The 20,991-nt window shown below is 44.3% G+C and overlaps 1 pseudogene; it reads right to left on the bottom strand.

Annotated features, from left to right (window-relative positions):
* Positions 1 to 322: 322 nt before the first annotated feature.
* Positions 323 to 20,942, bottom strand: LOC148145140 (uncharacterized; annotated as a pseudogene).
* Between the last annotated feature and the right edge of the window lie 49 nt (positions 20,943 to 20,991).

Raw genomic sequence — 20,991 nt, 5'->3', positions numbered from 1 at the left:
CTATCGGCCTCACTGATGCCTCCCCCCCCCCCCCCCCCCCCACCTCGACATGAGAGAGACTAAGCCACTGCGTGGTCCATGTGAGTCCGGTGATAATGTATCCATTGAGGAATAAAGGTCATCTGTGAAAATATCTTCCTTCTCCTGGCGTAACTGCTGTTGAATGCTCGGAGGCTCTCTAGGAGAGTAAAGATGTAAATCAAAACAGCCAGTTTCTAGTGGAGTTATGATGCACTTGTTGCTGTCATCAAGTCGATGTAAGTATCATGCCCGATGTCACTGGCTGATGCATAGCTCTGTTAGTAGGCAGCTGGGAGGCTCCTCATGTCCAAAAGCCGGGTACATTGATCTCTAGGGTCTCCGCCCCTGCAGCCATCATTTGAGACATCCCTTCATAGCCACCTCTGTACTCAGGCTCCCCCTGGAGTCCTGAGCTCTCCCCTACAGGAAGAGGATGAAGAATCTGTCAAACAGTTGGATACACTTGTTGAGGGTGAGGTATGAGGAAAAGCCTAAAAATTAGAGCCCTTTGGGGATGGAAAGGTGCATTGACAGAGACGATCGGTCAAACAAGGTATGTTGAGGTGTGGATGATGTGCTGGGATAAGCTTGAGAATGCAGGTTTGGGTGAATGCACACATCAGGGTGTGGCTTATTGTTCCCATCCTCTCCTTTGGAGTCTGGCTTAGGGTATTAAACTGTATTCAATGCATTGAATTCACAATCTTGACATCACAGTTTTCAGGAATCTTTCTGATATATTATTGAAAACGATTTCCTGTTTCTTCATATTGAATTCCCATTGCAGCTCAGCAGCAGTGTGTGGCTGAGTAAATTGTCTCTTTTCTGAACAATCGTGGAAAACCTATAGTATCTATGCAGCCCATCGAAATCACACTGACCCTCTGAAAAGTATCCCATCCCCTACCCTATCCCTGTGACCCTGCATTTCCCACGGCTAATCCACTTAATCTGCACATCCCTGGACAATTTAGCATGCTTAGTCCACCTAAACTGCACATCTTGGGATGAAACCAGAGCACTTGGAGGAAAGACAGAGCACCTGGAGGAAACCCATGCAAACTTCACACAGGCAGATTAGACTGGCATCTTTCAGATTTCTGTATTCCTGTCACTCGTGTCAGTGTGTGTGCAGTCTTCCTTGGCTTTGTGTTTGCGTGAGAAGGGTCATGGATTATATTCAGTACTTTTTCTCAATGTTTAAATGATAGCCACTTCTTCTCTGATCAAAACTGAGCATGAAATGCATCTTAGTCACTAATACTTTTTATGTTGTACTTTCTTTGAGATTCCTCTGCACAGTTTGAAGATATTAGATACATGTGCCACTGCTTGTAATGTGACAAGACTGAAGTTAACTGTGCCTAAAAAAGGCCACGGTATCTGTTGATAACCTTTAATTGCAATGTCTTAAATCATCAATATGTTTTCTACATCCGTGTGTCTACATCACATTCAGGATCCTCACATACCTCAAATGATTCCAGATTTGCAAGTGTCAGATCTGTAAAAGAGGTTTGTGGTGTAGTGGTAGTGTCCCTGCCTTTGGAGCCAGAAAGTCCAATTTCAAGTCCTACCTGCCCTGAAGGTGAGTAATAACATGCCCAAAGAGGCTGATTAAGAAAGTTTTTTTTAAAAACTACAGCAATCTGATACCATTTTAATAAGCATAGCAATAACACTTAAATCTGACATCATTCAGACCAATATCCTGCACAAATTCAAGATGGCTGGAGGGCAACTGCATTTTGTTTTTAAATAGGACATTGTAGGAGGATGTATATAGGGCATATTTTCAATTCTCTTCGCCACCCCGGGGTGTTACAGTGGTTATCAGAGTGCCAGAGATCCTGTTCGATTCCACCCCCAGGCAGCTGTCCTTGTGGAATTAGATTTCGAATTTCTACAGTGTGGAAACAGGCCCTTCAGCCCAACAAGTTCACACTGACCCTCTGGAGACTATCCCACCCAGACCCATTCCCCTACATTTGCCCCTGACTCATGCACCTAACCTACACATCCCTGAACACGATGGGCAATTTAGCCTGGCCAATTCACCTGACCTGCGCATCTTTGGACTGTGGGAGGAAACCCACGCAGACACGGGGAGAATGTGCAAACTCCACACAGATGGACAGTCACCCGAGCCTGGCATCGAACCCGGGTCCCTGGCAATGCGAGGTAACAGTGCTAACCACTAAGCCACCATGCCATTCTCCTCATGTCTTTGTGGGTTTCCTCCAGGTACTCTGGTTTCCTCCCACAGTCCAAAGATGTGCAAACTAGCTGAATTGCCCATGGTGTTAAGGGATGTGTAGGTTAGGTGCATTAGTTAGGGGTAAATATGGGGAAGGGGGTGGATTACTCTTTTGACGGTCAGTGTGAACTTGTTGGGCCAAAGGGCTTGTTTCCACACTGTATGAGTTCTATGATATCAGTGCATGCAGATGGTACAATGTAGTGCAGGCCAGTTTTTAAGTATTAGGAGCAATATCAGATCCCCTTTTGATGTTTGCAGCCAACAACCAGTATGGCCAGTGCTGGCCAGACATCAGGGTCCAGACTAGTACCTGAGGCTGCCGTTGAATCAGTCCTTCAGCAACCCCTTAGCAAAAGCTTTCCGTTGGATTTGACGGAGATTTGCCGATGACCACGACAAGCTTCCTTTGGTACGTGCTAAATGACTAAACAAGCAGCTCCAAGCTGGTGTTCACACTAAACAGAGACAAAAAAAAACTGCAGATGCTGGAATCTGAAGTAGACAGGCAGGAGACTGGAAGAACACAACAAACCAGGCAACTTCAGGAGGTGCAAAAATTGAGGTATTGTGTGTGTGGATCCAAAGAAGTGTTACATCCGAAACGTCGACTTCTGCACCATCTCATGCTGCCTGGCTTGCTGTGTTCATACTGAACATGCAGGGCTTAATCTCACATCATGGACCCCACTGTAACTTCTCTATACCACTAAAATGTAAGATGATCCTTTGAGATTCACAGTTTTCTGCTAATTGTTCTTCATCCAGCAATAAATAGCCAGCATTGTTTATACTCCCCATCACTCTTACCTCAAGCCTAGTATTTACCACAATAGTGTAATAAGAAAATGCAGACTATTTAAAGCATCGAGTCACTATCCAACATGGTTCAAACTAACTTACTTTTCATTTCTGAAAATTAACTGCTAACATGAAATACATTTAGGCAAACCAACGATTTAAAGCAAGCAAATCATACAACATGTGATCAGTTTGAAGATACACAGGGCTGAATCCTGCATTTTTTGGCAGTTGCATTGAGTATTTTTGGAAGGCTTTTCACTAAAAGGCCAAGTAAGTTTCCTCAACAAATCTTATCAAATTTACCTCATTAACTACCTACCCTGCCTCTATGACATCCCTCATGTCTGATTCCAGACCTATCTTACCAGTTCCATTCCCAGAATAACTTGCAACTCAGCGGATATCCTGGAATTCACCAGCATCCGCGCCATCTTGAAAATTCCATCGCGCACCAGGGTAAACTCTGTCCACCTGGAGCTGCCCTGTAAAATTCCTGACATTTGCCATGGACCTGGCAGACAGGGAAACCTGATGCCCTAGTTTGTAAGCAATGTTCTGGGGGTCCTGCTGAGCAAGGTGGTGCCAATACAGGACTTCCCATTCCCCAGGACCATCAATGGAGGCCACAGCACAAGCCTACGCCAGCCTTGTCTGAGGATTCCACTCAAAGTAAAACCATCTGAAGGAAATCCCAGCACTGTAGGAAGGTGGTCAATGGCCTTCACCATGCCACCAGTCTAAGTGTCACCACCTTCTTTCACAGACCTCATGCACACACTATCTCTGCTCCTGCACCTACCTCCCTCCAAGGCTCAGACTCTGTTATTCTCACTATTGTGTGCAATATCTTCCCTCATGCACTTGTTATGACATGGGGTAAACCCTTCTGCTAATTTGAACCAGACCCACATAAAAGCACACCTCGCCTCTTAATCTGTTCAAGTATGAGTGACCAAGAACTACAAAAATCCTTCCATGTAAAGTAAAAATGTTTGAATGATTTATTCTTTAACTCTGAGAAATGCAAGAACATTAAACAACAACTATCTACACAGTAATCCTCCTTTGTCTGATCGATATATCTACCTCCCACTCTACAATAACATACTGATCCGATAACCCCCCCCCCAATTAAGTTTACAAAAAAAAATCAAATTTCAAAACCAGCATTTGTTGCTGTTCCCTTGGTATCTTTGTCTGTACTTTCCAGGGTCTTTTCTTTGGTCTTCTGCTTCATAAATTTTATATGAAAAGAGGCTCTGCAGGCCGTATTTTTGTTCATGCTCTTTGCCACTCACCCCAACTCATCAAAATGCCTGATTATATATCCCCCGAAACATCAGACTGTTTCATTGGTTTGATGTCATCGAAACATTAAAATTTAAATTCAATTGGATTTTGGTATCTTGGGGTATAATTTAAACTGATTGGTCGAATTCAAATTTGTTGTGTATCATGGCAACACAACTCCAGCTATTTGTTTCACAACCAAATGTTACATTTTTAAATTGGTCTGTGCTTTCAGTCAGTCTTGCCAGCTTTAACACTCTCTTAAAGGTACAATACACACCGACACCTTCCTAACATACCCTCCTCTACCCCAACACCACTAACCCTGCTTATACTCAAAAATTCAATTCTCCTGCTTCTCAGATGCTGCCTGACCTGCTGTGCTTTTCCAACGCCACACCTATCAATACTGCCTACTCACTTGATCAGGTTACCTCCACACTTGCACTAAAAGTGATAGCTTTTCCATCCCCTCTCATCTCCTGTAATACTTGCCTCATTCTCATTCCAGGAGCGAAACATCCCCCAAGACATTAGAAAGAGCCCAGACAGGTGGTCTGCTCCCATCATTCAGCTTCTCACCCGATATGACTCTGACCATCCCAAGCAGGGTCTGGACTGGTACCGGAGGCTGCCCTTGAATGAGGACATTGGCAACCCCTGAGCAAAAGCTATCCATTGGACTTGACTGAGATTTGTTGATGACCATGACAAGCTTCCTTTGGTATATGCTAAATGACTAATCAGGTTTGAATATTATGAGCTTGGTATTCCTGGCTGAGGGGCCAGGACTGAGGACTGCATACCGAGGAAGTCAATCCAGGTGTTCCCCAACAGGAAACCCAGGAAGAATCAGGACACACAGAACCTGCTAAAAACCAGGCGTGAGGCCTTCAGATCAGGAGACCCACTCAAATATAAGGAATTCAAGTATGACCTTCACAGAGCCATTAAGACAGCCAAGGACCAATACCGATCCAAACTAGAGACCCAGATAGGCACCCAGCAACTATGGCAAGGATGGAATGACATCACACATTCTAAAAAGAGACGGGGCAAGGTAGCAGACGATGATGCATCCCTCCCAGATCATCTCACTGCCTACTATGCTTGCTTTAAGCAGAATTTCTGTGGAGAGGTAACACCTATTCGGACAAGTCCTGACAAACCTATCCCAACAGTCACTGCATCAGAGGTCAGATCAGTTTTCCTTTGTGTGAATCCAAGGAAAGCGATGGGACCAGACGGAGTACCAGGCCGTACACTCAGAGCATGCACAGATCAACTGGCAGAGGCCTTCTCGGACATCTTCAACCTCACCCTGCAGCAGGCCACAGTCCATGACTGTTTCAAGAGGCTCAACATCATCCCTGTCCCTAAGAAGGCACATGCAGCATGTCTCAATGACCACCGCCCAGTGGCCCTAACTTCGGTGGTCATGAAGTGATTTGAAAGGCTGGTCATGGCATTAATCAACTCCAGCCTCCCCACTACTTTTGACCCACTCCAATTGGACCAACAGGTCCACGTCAGATGCCACATCACTTGCCCTTCACTCCTCCCTAGTACATCTTGACACCAAGAACAGCTGCGTAAGAATCCTACTCATTGACTACAGTTCAGCCTTCAATACTATTATCCCCTTGAGACTGATTACTAAACTTAGTGATCTCGGACTAAGCCCCACTCTCTGCAACTGGATCCTCAGTTTCCTGACCCACAGGCCACAGTCAGTGAAGATTGGGGACAATATTTCATCCTCACTAATATTCAACACTAGAGCCCCCCAGGGGTGCATACTCATCCCCCTACTGTATTCACTGTATACTCATGACTGCATCACCAAATACCAGATTAATGCCATTTACAAGTTTACAGATGGCGATGAAACAGACTACAGACGGGAAATGGAAGACCTGGAAAAATGGTGCACTGAGAACATCCTAGCTCTCAATTCCAATAAAACCAAGGAACTCATTAGTGACTTTCGATGGGATATTACTCATGGCCCACTACACATTAACAGCACAGAGGTGGAACGAGTGGAGAGTGTCAAGCTCCTGGGAGGGGTCATCTACAACAAGCTTTCTAGGACTCTTCATGTGGACGCACTGGTTACAAAGGCCCAACAACGTCTCTTCTTCCTCAGGCAGCTGAGAAAATTTGGCATGATGGCGAATACCCTTGCCAACTTTTATAGGTGCGCCACCAAGAGCATTCTGTCTGGATGTATCACTACCTGGTGTGGCAATTGTACCATTCAAGATCAGAGACGGTTACAGAGAGTGGTGAACTCAGCCCAGCCAATCACAAAGGCCAACCTCCCATCTATAGATTCCATCTACCAGGCCCGCTGTCAAGGAAAGGCTGCCAGCATTCTCAAAGATCCATCCCACCCTGGCAATGCTTTTCTACAACCTCTACCATCAGGGAGAGGGTACAGAAGCCTGAACACACGCACCAGCTGGTTTCAAAAGAGTTTCTACCCTACTGTTGTTAGAATATGGAATGAACTCATAAATTCTTAACACTTACCTGTACCTATGTTTTTGTTTTTACCTGTTATTTACTTATTTATGCTACTTAACTCTGTGATCTGCTTGTATTGCTTGCAAGACAAAGCTTTTCACTGTGTTTTGGTACACGTGACAATAAATTCAATTCAATTCAATATGCACAAAGGCAAGGCATTACGAGGCAAGGATGTGTAAGTATCCAGCTAAGCTCAGAGTGAGTAAGTGCTATAACGGTGAGCAAAGAGCCTGGAGCTGCAGCCCTGGCCCAGTCCAGGAGCTGGGTGTGTGTCCCTGAGAGCACAGTGTCCTTGCTGCAGCATTACAATAAGAGTTACCAGGGCAGTATTATAGTACAGAAGCATCCTGGAAAGAGATTGGAGATGTGCCATAAGGGTTATTAGAGGCTGGCATGTATTAGGTGCCAATGTCTGTGTACGTGCAGTGTGTTTGTGTGTGTGTGGTGTGGGCACATGGAGCTTGAAATGTTGTTATCTGGTATCTAACATAGAGGTGGTTTGCTGGAAGCGATAAGCTAAATTCACCAGGTCCTTGCTCTGATTTCATCAAGTTTTTTTGGTATGTTTGATAAGATAGCAAGCTGAACATTACTGAGGACTATCAAGAAGCCACCACTGCCTAATGTGAGAAATTCCTATTAGTGACAAATTAATAGTGAGAGAATTACCTCATTGTGTTATGAAAAGCAGAATAATGTCACAATCAGCTGCTAACACCATGACCAGTCATGTTAGAATCCCCATCTAAATCTGTTACAGATCTCACCACAGGCCAGATCACTCAGATGTCTGTAATAGTCCACCCACAGAAATTGATACATGGCAGCAAATCAATAAACACGAGAACAGAATGCAAACAGACTGATGATGACTGTTTTTTGAAAATGCCCCTTTAAAAAGGGCAAGAAGAATACCTGCTGATGCAGCATGACACAGTCAGCCAATCAATTATTTAAATCTCAATTTGATCCAAATTTAATTAACCTAGCGGTTCTATGCCAAGTACAGTAAATAATGAATAATGAATAAGCAAGGTATCGTTTCAGCGAAACTTGCTGTAGTTTTTCAGTTCAGAAAATGAATTTACAGAACAGATACATGCCTTCCCCAGCAGATTACTATCAGCCTGTCATTTCATCCCATCAGCACACCCTTCTTCTTTTCCCTTCTTTCTCCAATGTACTTGTCTAACTTCTCCTCAAATTCTTCTAAAATAGATATCTCAAATCCTCTGGGTAACTTCATATTGTAACCATTCTTTGGGTAAAGAAGTCTCTTCTGAATTCCTAATCCTATTTATTACCGCCTGACTTATATTTTACCCATAATGGTGTGAATTTACATCCAACATTGTTTTTATCTGATGCAGCAATGTTTATACCATCTGCCCCAAGATATGAAACTGAGTTGGTATTTTGTGGTGTTGAAGAATCCAAAAAACATTTATTCCACCTAATTATAATGTATAAACATATTCCTCAGCCACATAATTGTCTTGACTTCCAGTAGCATGTGCTTTCAGTGGTCTGAGTTAAAATGGAGCATGAGACCTTTATACCCTCAGGTCACATGCTATGTTGCAGCAATGATGTCATGAGCATGCCTCTTCAATATATACCATTGAAAATCACACAACACCAGGTTATAGTCCAACAGGTTTAATTGGAAACACTAGCTTTCGGAGCTTCGCTCCTTCATAAGGTGGTTGTGGAGGACACAATTGTAAGGCACAGGATTTATAGCAAAAATTTACAGTGTGATGTAACTGAAATTATACATTGAAAAATACCTTGATTGTCTGTTGAGTCTTCGAATGGATGAAAGACTCAACAGACAATCAAGGTGTTTTTCAATGTATAACTTCAGTTACATCACAGTGTAAATCTAAATGGTCATTAATTTGCCACTTAATTGCCTCACTTGGCAGCCAGTCAGGAAGAATAAACATTGGGCCTTCCCACACAGAACATTAGTGGAAAAGTTACAGGGTTCAGGTGCACCAGCATCCCAACAATTCAATGTTCCTCTTCCAATCCCAACTGATGATATTATTCAGTAAAGAATTAAACCTGCCTTGATGGAACATGGTTTGTTTCTTTGTAATTTAATGTGGCATTTTTTCACCGAAACAAAGGTATGCAAGGCTGTAGATCTTTGGTTTTAACATTAAAACAGAAGTCTACTACACAAAAGAAACAAAAATAATGTAAGAGAGAACAATCAAGCTAAATGTGACACAATTTGAAATACATCAAAACATGTGATAAAAAAAACTACCTCCCCAGCACCAACACTTTACAGATAATCAAATTCAGAGAAAATTCACTTCCTGTGCAAACTGTCAGGTTGACTTCACAGTTCACGGGACCAAAGCTGAGAAGAAGCAGTTAGGTCTTTATCCTTGAATGCTGTCACAACCGAGAGCTTAAGATTCCTCAGTTTGAAACATCTGCAGAGTTTTATCTGAAATACATCTGGTCTGCAAGTTTCACAAGCTACATCCTTTGACTGAGGTAACTTGTTTTCCTAACTGCTCTGAACACTCTCGTTTTCTCAGAGAGAGTGTAGATCAGATTCATTAACATGCTACTGGGGATGAGTAATTTGAGTTACAAGCAGAGTTACAGAAATGAACATACGGCTAGGCTGAAACAGCCAAACTGCTAAGTGGATGATCCATCTTGACCTGCTCCTGAGGTATTCAGCAACATGGATGCCAGCCATTCGTCAATTTAATTCCTTCCTTCAACATGATTTCAAGAAAATGGCTCAAGGCCATCAATACTGCCAGAACGGTGGCCCTGATAGCATTCTGGAAATAGTCTTGTTCCAGAACTAGCCATGCCCCAAAGCAAGCAGTTCTACCACAGCTACAACACTGACTTCTACCCGATAACGTGGAAAGTTGCACGAGTATGTCCTTAAAAAGCAGTACAAGTCCAACCCATCAATTACCACCCCATCGGTCTCCCCTCCCTTGTCAGTAAAGTGATGGAACGTGTCAATGACTGTGCTATCAAGCAGCACTGACTCTGCAATACTTTGCTCACTGTTCAGTTCCCAGATCCTCACCACCTTCCAGCCTTGGCCCAAACCTTGACCAAAGATCTGAACTCAAGAAAGGAAGTTATGGTGACTGCCCTTGACATCAAAGCTGCATTTGACTGAATGTGACATCAAGGACCCTGAGCTAAACTGAGTCAATGGAAATCAGGAAGAAAATTCTCTGCTGGTTGGAATTGTACCTCGCACAGAGTAAAAATGGTAAGTTGGAGAGCAATCACCTCAATCACAAGGCATCTCTACAGGAGTCCCTCAGGATAGTGTCCTAGGCCCAACCAATTTCAATTGTTGCATTAATTACTTTTCCTGCTTCATAAGGTCAGAAGTGGGAATATTTGCTGAAGATTGCACCATTCATGACTCCTCAAATACTGAAGCAGTCCATATCCATTTGCAGCAAGACCTGGACAATGTTCAGGCTCGACCTGATAAGTGGCAAGCAACATTCCCACCACACAAGTGACAGGTAATGACCAAGTTCAAAAAGAGAAAACCGTTTGACTTTCAGTGACATCACCTCACAGAATCCTTGGCTATCAACATCTTTGAGGGGGAATCTCAGGACCTGAAATGAACTAGCTTTATAAATAACATGGCTACAAGATCTGGAGAGAGGCTTGGACTTCTGCAGTGAGTAACTCACCTCCTGAATCCTCGAAAGCTATCTACAAGGCACAAGTGATGAGTGTGATGGAATACTCCTCACTTGCCTGAATGGGTGCAACTCCAACAACGCTCAAAGCTCAATATCGTTGTCATATATCAGTGGAGCAGCATGCTGGAAATCAAACTTTCTGCTCTTCCCAGAGTTGCCACAAAGATTAAGGAGAAAATGTCAGAGGCACTCCAGTGCAAGGTGACCAAACTGGGAGAATGGTATCCTTGCAGGAAGCAGGGCATGAGAAGATGTAATCAAGGTAACTGGGCTAATAATGGATATTATGTGGACATCCTAACCCCAGAAATAGAAACATAGAAGTTAAGGAAGTGATGGAGTCAGGCATAGACCTGGTGAAGATGTGAGAGTGTTAGAAATTGGAAGAAGAACTAGTTTCATTTTTCTATTCCAGATGAGAGCAAAAAGCAGCACCCATAACGTCATCAATGTACTGGGGAGAGTGTAGGTTGGGGCCCGGAGGATTACATTTTTTTTACATTACATTACATTACAGTGTGGAAACAGGCCCTTCGGCCCAACAAGTCCACACCGCCCCGCCAAAGCGTAACCCACCCATACCCCTACATTCACCCCTTACCTAACACTACAGGCAATTTAGCATGGCCAATTCACCTGACCTGCACATCTTTGGACTGTGGGAGGAAACCGGAGCACCCGGAGGAAACCCACGCAGACACGGGGAGAACGTGCAAACTCCACACAGTCAGTCGCCTGAGGCGGGAATTGAACCCGGGTCTCTGGCGCTGTGAGGCAGCAGTGCTAACCACTGTGCCACCGTGCCGCCTATAACTGGAATGTTCCAGTTAGTTCACAAAAGAACAGGCACAGCTGGCACCCATGCAGCTACCTATAGCCACAGCATTTGACTTGGAGGAAGTGAGATGTGTTAAAGGAGAGGTTATTTGAAGGGAAAACAAACTTGGCGATGAGAAGATGAATGAATGAATTTTTATTAGCGTGTTTTTTTATTGTCACACACAAAATACAACAAAATACAGTGAAAGGCTTTCATTCATTACCATGATACGGTGCCCTTATGATAGTTTTAAGTATAAGAGGAAATGAAAGGATTTAGCTTAAAGAGAACTCCATCTATGTTTGAGCTCTAAGCTGGCTGAGAGCCACCAGCACAGACCAACTGACAGCAGGGTCACATCTTTCACTGCAGCCCATCTCATTGATGTTATCGTGATGCCCTTCTGCCACCGCCCCCATGCCAGCGCCAGATCTAACCCACCAATGAAGTCGCCAATCTTCAGGCGCCATCTTTCACCAACATCACCTTGGCCAGTGGTGCAGCTGCTGATTCCTGGGTCCCCATGCCTGTCCTTGAAAAGTAAGCCCAGAGAGAGAGAACAATGCTCAGCCGGATAAGGGGATGGGTAAAAGTCAGTCTTGAGAATCAATAGCTGCGAATGGGGACCGTGAGCGGCAGACAATGGGTTGTTTGTGGCAGCAGCCCATGTGATGACAGGGGATGGTGTGTGGGGGTTGGCAGAAGGATATGGGAGAAGATGCTCAGGTGCTAAAATTGTTAAACTCGATATTGAGAACAGATGGCTGTATAGAGCCCAAATGGAAAATGAGGTGCTGTTCTTCCAGTGTCGAAGAGTGTGGTGCTGGAAAAGCACAGCCGGTCAGGCAGCATCCAAGGAGCAGGAGAGTCGACATTTCAATCATAGGCTCTTCATTAGAACTGTTCCTCAGATGCTGCCTGACTGGCTGTGCTTTTCCAGCACCACACTCTCGACTCTGATCTCCAGCATCTGCAGCCGTCACTTTCTCTCTTGCTGTTCTTCCAGCTGGCACTGAGCTTTGCTGGTACACTGCAGCAAGCCTGAGACAGGGATGTTGGCCAGGGAACAGGCTGGGGTGTTGAAGTGGGAGGCAACAGGAAGCTCAGGGTCATTTTTGTGGACAGAACGTAAGTGTACTACAAAGTGGTCACCCGGTCTGCCTTTCGTCTCCCCAAAGTAGAGGAAACCACATCATGAGCAGGGAATGCAGGAGACTAGATTGAGTGAAGTGCAATCATTGCTTCACCTGGAAGGTGTGTCTGGGACCTTGGAGGGTGCGAATGGAGGAAGTAAAATGGCAGGTGTTGCATCTTCTGCGATTCCATGGGAATGTGCTGTGGGGCTGTGGTGAGGTGTGCAGAAGGAGTGGACCAAGGTGTCCTGGAGGGAATAATCCCTGTGGAATGCTGACAAGAGAGGGGAGGAGAGGAGAATATGTGTCTGCTGGTGGCATCCTGCTGGAGGTGGTGGAAATGGTGGCTGAGATCCGATGGACGTGGGTGCTGGTGGGATGATAGGTGAGTACAAGGGCAACCTTATCGCTATCGCAGGAGGGAAGAGGGGGTGAGAGCTGAAGTACGGGGGATGATCAGACCCTTCTCAACCATGGGGTGGGGAATCCTTGGCTCAGGAAGAAGGTGGACATTTTGGAGGCCCCCTTGTTGAAGGTGACATCATCAGAACAGACGTGACAGAGAAGAAGAAACTGGGAGAATGGAATAGAGTCTTTACGGAAGCAGGGTGAGAAGATGTATAGTTAAGCAGAGATGCCAAGGAAAGAAAGGGTGGAGTCAGAGATGGACCGTGTGAAGGTGAGAGTGGGGTGGAAATTAGAAGTGAAGTTACTAAATGTTTCCAATTCAGATGAAAGAGCAAAGGGGCACTAATGATACACCACAGAAAGAGTTGTGGATGGGGGCCCAAGAAATGTTCCACATCCCCTACAAAGGTACAGGTGTAACGGGGGCCCAACGTGGTTACCCATGATGATCTGAAGAAAGTCAGAGGAGTTAAAAGAGAAGTTGCTCAGGACGAGGATGAGACGGAGGAGGCTGGTGGTGGATGGGAATGGTTCAGTCCTCCATTTCAGGACGAAGCAGAGAGCCCTGAGACCACCCGGAGGGGGATGGCCATGTTAAAGGATTCCATGGTGAAAGAGGAAGTGGCTGGGGCCCACAAACTGGAAATTCTAAAGCATGAGAAGAATCGCAGATCTTAGTGGGAAGGGACAGGACAAGGGGAGAAAAGGTTGAGTTGAGGTAAGAAGAGATGAATTATGGGGGCTGGAGCAGGCAGGATTGGGATGGAGGTAGCAGCAGGTTGTGCAGAGTTTGGAGAGGTTGTTCAGAGGAGAGAACCCCCAAATGAAATGAGATTAGTGACTGTTGTGGACACAATAACCTAATGTTCCATGGTGGGCCGATGGTCCAGGGGAAGATAGGAGGGAGGTACCTGAGAGCTGGCACTCAGCCTCTGCAACATGGAGGTCAATCCTCCAGACAGCAATAGCAGCACGCTTATCAACAGGTTTAATTATAGCACCAAGGTTGGATTGGAGAGCGTGGAGTGCAGTCAGTTTCTGGGTGGATAGGTTGGAAAGAGTGAGAGTGGCAGAAAAATTGAGGCGAGCAGTGTCCCATCAACAGTTCTTGATGAACGGGTTGAGAGCAGGTAACAGGCAAGAGGGAGGAGCCTAGGTGGAGGGAGAGTGTTGGAGGTGGGCAGGGGGATTTGTGCGATGGAGAGAGGACTCTCATCTAAACACGAGGGCATGGAGACAAAGGCAATGGAGGAAGAGTTCAATGTCATGCCATGCCCACAATTCATTGAGGTGGGAGCACGGGGGATAAAACTGTGACCTTTGCTGAGTACAGACCGCTCAGCATCCGAGAGCAGAAGGTAATGAGATATAATAAACATTTGGCAGGAGGTGGGTTTGGGAGAGGGGATGGAGTCAGACGGAAGAGGAGGGGAGGAGGGGCAAAATGCAACAACATATCTCTTAGTTGTTGCATCTTGCCTGAAATGCCTGAAAGGAAAATAAAAAGTTTCTTGTCAGAGTGTCGAATAAGCTGGAGGATGAAGTGAAACTAGGGTTGTTGATGGAGAGACAGTGTGCATATGGTGATGATTTCTCTCTCTCTGGGCTCTATCTCCACCTATTTTTTACTCCTCTCCCCTCCCCTCCTGCCACCCCATCTTTGGCTTGTATATCAGCGTTTTCCTAGCTTTGAAGAAGGGTCACTGGACCTGAAACATTAACCCTGCTTTCTCTCCACAGATGCTGCCAGATTTCCTGAGTTTCTCTAACAATTCCTGCTTTTGTTTCTGATTTCCAGCATCTGCAGTTCTTTGGGGATTTTTTTGGTTAATAGATGGGATAACGGAGAACCTGAGCTAGTTGTGTGATCACAATTCAACCATTATACCAGGTCACGCTGATTGAAACCAAGATGAAAGTAAAGTAGCAATTGAACTACATATAGGAACCATAAGAAAAAGCTCCAATTGCAAAACAGTCTCTATCTATTGGCAGTAAGAGAGTGTTCCAAATGCTGGGAGTAGTCATCAGGAGCATTTCCAAAGGTTTTTTTATAATATATTTTTATTACGAAAAAATAGATTTTTAAATATTACAACAAATACAAAACAATGCAATTCAAAACAGTACAAAAATAGTACAAAACTAAACTCAAATAATTAAAAAAATTCCCCAACCCACCCTCCTATACGAATGTATAAACATATATAGAGAAGTATAATATTTAAAAAAACCTAAACGAGCTATTTAACTAAGTAAATAAATACCTAACAACAAACAAATAAATAGTAATAACTCAGCCCAGCCAAAAAAAACACTCATACGTTCACAGTTCCTCCTCCCTGGATATTGGACTCATGAAACACAATTTTACGGCTATATAAAAGCCCTTGTTAGTGTGGCAGCTAAATCTGTGTCCAGGTATTTCAAAAAGGGTTGCCATGTTTTGTAAAAATTCTCAGTTTTGTGGTGTACCATATTTGTGAGAAAATCCAAGGGAATATGCTCCATAACAATCTTCCGCCAACCCGACAGGCCTGGGGGGTTTTCTGGTATCCAACCTCACAAGATATTCTTCCTTGCACAGAACGTAAGAATCTTGAAAAGTTTTTTCTTATGCGCGTCTTCAGGAAATACAACGGGTAGGCCCAAAAGGAGCGAAATAGGGTCCTTCTCCACCCCTACACCCAAAATCCACTCCATTGCACCAATATGTTTGCGCTCCAATATGTTTGAAGCCTGTCACAAGACCAAAGACAATGGGTAAGAGTACCCGTACAGACCTTGCACTTGGGACATGCTGAAGATACCCCTGGTTTAAATTTTGACAAATAGTCTGGAACTAAGTGGACCCTGTGGAGAATCTTCAACTGTAAAGCATGGGTCCTATTGCAAATTGATATCTTCCTTGCATTCTCCCAAATATCCTCCCATGCCTCTGATGAAACTTCAACACCCAGCTCTCTTTCCCACATCTTGCAGAGTTGATCAGACTCATCTGAGGTGGCACCCCCCCCCCCCCCCCCCCCAATTGGTGATATAAAGTACTGACAGAGAGTGTACTCTTAGCCCTTAGTACCCCTCTTTCTATGTCAGATTTGTAGGGATCAGTCAAAAGTGTGGTCTTTTTTTGAATAAAATCCCTAACTTGAAAAAAACGAAAGAGGTCTCTATTAGGGAATTCGTACTTCCGTACTAACTGATTGAAGGACATCATTACATCTCCCTCAAATAAATCACCCATGCAAGATATACTCCTAGCTGCCCAACGTTTAAATCCTGAATCTATCATACCTAGTTGAAAACCCGACATACCCACTAAAGGTGTAAACAAAGATGTTTTGCCAATATTACCTTCCCTCTGCTGAATTGCCCTCCATGTTTTAACTGTATTGATGACTATTGGGTTATGGCAATATTCCCTAACTGTCCTCACCTTGTCCAAAAACAGCAAACTGGTAAGGGGGCACCTTGCCTGGGAGACTTCGATATCTAGCCATATTGAAAGAGGGTCCCCACAAACCCAATCACTTACGTAGGTCAAAAGTGAGCTTAATTGGTCATTTTTAATTGGGGGTCTACTCCCCCCAATCTGTGAGGCAACTGCAGTTTGGCTAATTTAATGAGGGGCCGTTTACGGTGCCAGATAAAGGAGCTGAACCAACTGTTCAGTCTCCTGAGTGTTTGTTTATTGAAAATCAGGGGGAGCATCCGTATAGGGTATAGCAAACGAGGGAGAATATTCATCTTAATAAACGCTATCCGATCCAACCATGAGACTGGAAGTGCCTCTCATCTTTGGAGATCTTGTTTAACTTTTTCAAATAATTGAGTAAAATTGGCTTTGAACAGCCAATCCAGAACTGGGGTAATGAATATGCCCAAATACACAAACCCCATCCCCCCCACTCCACGTGACCACCTAAATGGAATCGATAGTCACTCTCAAGAGCCAACTCTTTCGTAAGACCACCTATAGGCATAGCCTCTGATTTAGCAATATTAATCTTATACCCTGAAAAAGCGACAAACGTGTGAATGCATTGTATCAGAGAAGGCACTGAGACTGCTGGATTTGTCAAGAAAGTTAGAACATCGTCTGCATACAGTGAGATCTTATGTAATTTTGACCCCACTTCTGGAGCTGATATATTGAGATCCCCATGAATGGTCTCTGCCAACGGTTCAATCACCAACGTAAAAAGTAATAGTGAAAGGGGACAGCCCTGCCGGCTGCCCCTAGAAATATTAAAATTGCTTGATCGTACCCCATTGGTAATGACTGCCATGAGAGGTACACTGTAGAGAATCTTTACCCATGAAAACTTCGCCCAGACCAAACCGGTCTAGAGTATAGAAGAGGTACGGCCACTCAACTCGATCAAATGCCTTCTCTGCATCTAAAGAAATCACCAATCCCTGTATTGACTGCTGTTGGCATGCTTGAATTACGTTAAGCAGCCTCCCAACGTTATTGGAGGATCTGTGACCCTTTAGGAAGCCTGTCTGATCCTCTTTAATAATAGAGGGTAACACAGTCTCCAGCCTTAACGCGAGAGCCTTAGAGAGGATCTTAAAGTCCACATTTAAGAGTGAGATGGGCCTGAATGAAGCACAGTCTTCCGGATCCTTCCCTTTTTTAAGGATAAGTGAAATATTGGCCTCTCTCAGAGATGGTGGGAGACATTCATGACTGTATGAATCATTAAACATATTCAACATCGGGCCTGACAGTGTACTTATAAATTCCTTATAGAATTCACTGAGAAGTCCATCAGGACCAGGCGCCTTTCCACTCTGAAGCGGCCTCACACCTTCCGGCACTTCTTGCTCTGATAATGGGGCATTGAGAAAGGACTGTTGTTCGGGAGTCACACCCGGGAGCTTCAGATCTCTAAAAAAGGATTCCATTTTGGCCTGCCCCTCCTCACAATTCTCAGACTGATATAACTTAGAGAAGAATTTCTGGAACGCCATATTAATCTTTTTAGAATCACATTTTAGGTTCCCAGACCCTTCCCTAACCGCTGTAATGGTTTGTGGGGCACTTCTCTTTCTGGCAAGGTATGCTAAGTATTTGCCTGGCTTGTCATTATGCTCGTTTAACCGTTGCTTTGCAAAAGCCAGCTCCTTCTTTGCCATCTGCGTGAGCACAGGATTTAGTGTAGACCGCAGTGCCGTAATCCTCTGTAGTTTGACCAACGAGGGTCTGTCAAAATAGGCCTTCTCGGCTGCCTTCAACCATGCTTCAAGGAGACGTTGCTGCTCACCCTTCTGCCGCTTCCTACTGGTGGAATATGAAATAACTAACCCTCTGGCATAAACTTTGACAGTTTCCCAGAGAACAGATGAGCTATCAACCGAGCCAATGTTGATGTCTAGGAATGCCCGAAATTCCCTAGAGAAATACTCCACAAACTTACTGTCCATGAGAATAAAGGGGTCCTTTTGCCATTACTTTGAATCCACTGTAACATCCTTAATCTTAACCATGAGGTACACTGTAGCATGATCAGAGATGGCAATATTATCAATCGTACAGGATGCCACCAGATCCCGGGTTACCACAGGGGTCAGAAAAAAATCAATCCTCGTGTGACATCTATGCAGATTGGAGAAAAACGTGAAATCCCTACCTGTAGGGTGGAGACACCTCCAAACATCCACCAATCCTAATTCCCCACACAAACCCAATAACTGTTTAGTTTGTGCAGAGGGTATTGAGGGACCTTTAGGCAACCTGTCTACTGTGGGGTCCATGAGGCAGTTAAAATCTCCCCCTATAATGATGTGCCGAGATTTGAGACTTTTCAGTTTAGAAAAAGCATCCACCAAGAATTTAAGAGGATGAGCTGGGGGACAATAAACATTTAATATAGCATATTCTTCCCCAATTATCAAGGCTTTAAGAATTACAAACCTCCCGTATGTGTCTTTAACACATTCCAACAATTTAAATGAGAGATTTTTCCTTACCAATATAGCCACTCCCCTACTTCTGGTATTAAATGATGAAAAATAAACTCGGTCAAAGCCATTCTGCTGTAATTTCAGATGCTCCTTATCATCCAAATGTGTCTCCTGTAACAAAGCAATATCCACCTTCTCCTTTCTAAGACTCAAGAGTACCTTCTTCCTCTTAATTGCTGAATGACTTCCCTTGATATTCCAGGTACACCATTTAATCAAATCACTAGCCATAATAGAACATAGAACATAAAACATAGAACATAGAACAGTACAGCACAGAATAGGCCCTTCAATCCATGATGTTGTGCTGACCATTGATCCTCATGTATGCACCTTTAATTTCTGTGACCATATGCATGTCCAGCAGTCTCTTAAATGTCCCCAATAATTTGCTTCCACAACTGCTGCTGGCAACGCAATCCATGCTCTCACAACTCTCTGTGTAAAGAACCCGCCTCTGCCATCCCCTCTATACTTTCCTCCAACCAGCTTAAAACTATGACCCCTCGTGTTAGCCATTTCTGCCCTGGGAAATAGTCTCTGGCTATCGACTCTATCTATGCCTCTCATTATCTTGTATACCTCTTGTATATAATCTTCTGCAATTACATTTAAATTCCAGAGAGGAGGAACCCAAACCAAATTGCTGAGCCTTTGTGTCGCATGGTCCACCAAATATAAAAACTACATAAACTAAAACCACTACATTTAACAAACATACAAAATTATTAAAAACAAAAACCAGAAAACAAACCAGCATATAAAGCGCTAATAGCGCTAAGTAGGGGAACTCACCCCCTGCCCAGAGGGGGCAACTACCCGTCCTGAACTGCCCATAAACCACCTTCACTTCTCCCAGTTAGAGCTGCATCGCAAGCACAAGCTAAAAAGAATAAACACCCCATAGAATATCAATATGAATAAAAAAACATTATTTTATAAAAAAAAGGGGAATAAATACCCCACCCATCCTTTGGTATGTCCTAACTTAGAAATTTAAAATGTACATCTTAACCACCACCAGACATAGTTTGAACCAAATTATTATCAATAGAGGAAAAAAAAGGGAGAAAAACAGATCTCCAACCGAATTTCCTCCATCTTTTTTACAGAATGATAAACGCATACCCAAGCAACAATATTTATACATACTACAATTGTTTAAATTAGGTTAGTTTGTCCACAAAGTCTCTTGCCTTCTCTGATGTGTTGAAGAGATGCATTGATCCATCTAAGGTGATCCGAAGCAGTGCCGGATATCTCAGGGAGTACTGAATCCCAAGCTCCTTCAATCTTCTCTTGACACCATCATACGATTTTCGTTTCTAGACCACCGCCGCTGAAATGTCCTGAAAAAACATGATCTTAAACCCCTCATAGGTTAGGGCCTTTGGATCCTTCCCCTGGAGTCTGGAAGCCCTCATGACTCTCTCCTTATCCCGGTAATGATGGAACCACACCAGGAAAGGACGAGGGTGTTGACCCAGATCCGACCTCCGCGCTGCGATCTGGTGAGCTCTCTCTATCTTCAATCTTCTCATGCCAGTCTCCAAATCAAGGAATTTCAGAAGCCAATCTTCCACAAATTCTGCAGGCCGCTCATCTTCCTTACCATCAGGCAGACCGACGATCCGAATGTTTTTTCTCCTGCCCCTGTTTTCAAAATCATCCACTTGGTCACGCAAATTATGAACCTGCGTCTTCAGGGCTTGGATCTCTTCCTTGAATGAACTGGCATCAGCTTCCACCACTGTGACTCTGTGCTCCACCTCATCCGTCCTCTTTTCCAGGTCTCCCAGCTGCTGCTCATGCTTCTGCAGCATGAGAGAGACTGGATCCAGCTTCTCTTCAATCTGTTTCTCCAGCATCTTGCGAGATTTCGAGAGCTGGTTCACCAGGTCTTGGAGAGTAATCTGCTCTGAGGCTGCTGCAGGCTGAGCTGCAGGCCCGGCCTCAGATGCCCCTCCTCCCTTTTTAGGCATTTCTGGACAGTTGAAAATACAGGTAAGTCAATTTTTAAATGTTTCTTGGAGCTCC

The sequence above is a fragment of the Chiloscyllium plagiosum genome, unplaced genomic scaffold (assembly GCF_037043375.1).
Source record: "Chiloscyllium plagiosum isolate Xiang-an unplaced genomic scaffold, Cpla_swu_hap1 HiC_scaffold_26, whole genome shotgun sequence".
Classification (NCBI taxonomy): domain Eukaryota; kingdom Metazoa; phylum Chordata; class Chondrichthyes; order Orectolobiformes; family Hemiscylliidae; genus Chiloscyllium; species Chiloscyllium plagiosum.
This window is presented reverse-complemented; position numbering and strand designations above follow the sequence as displayed.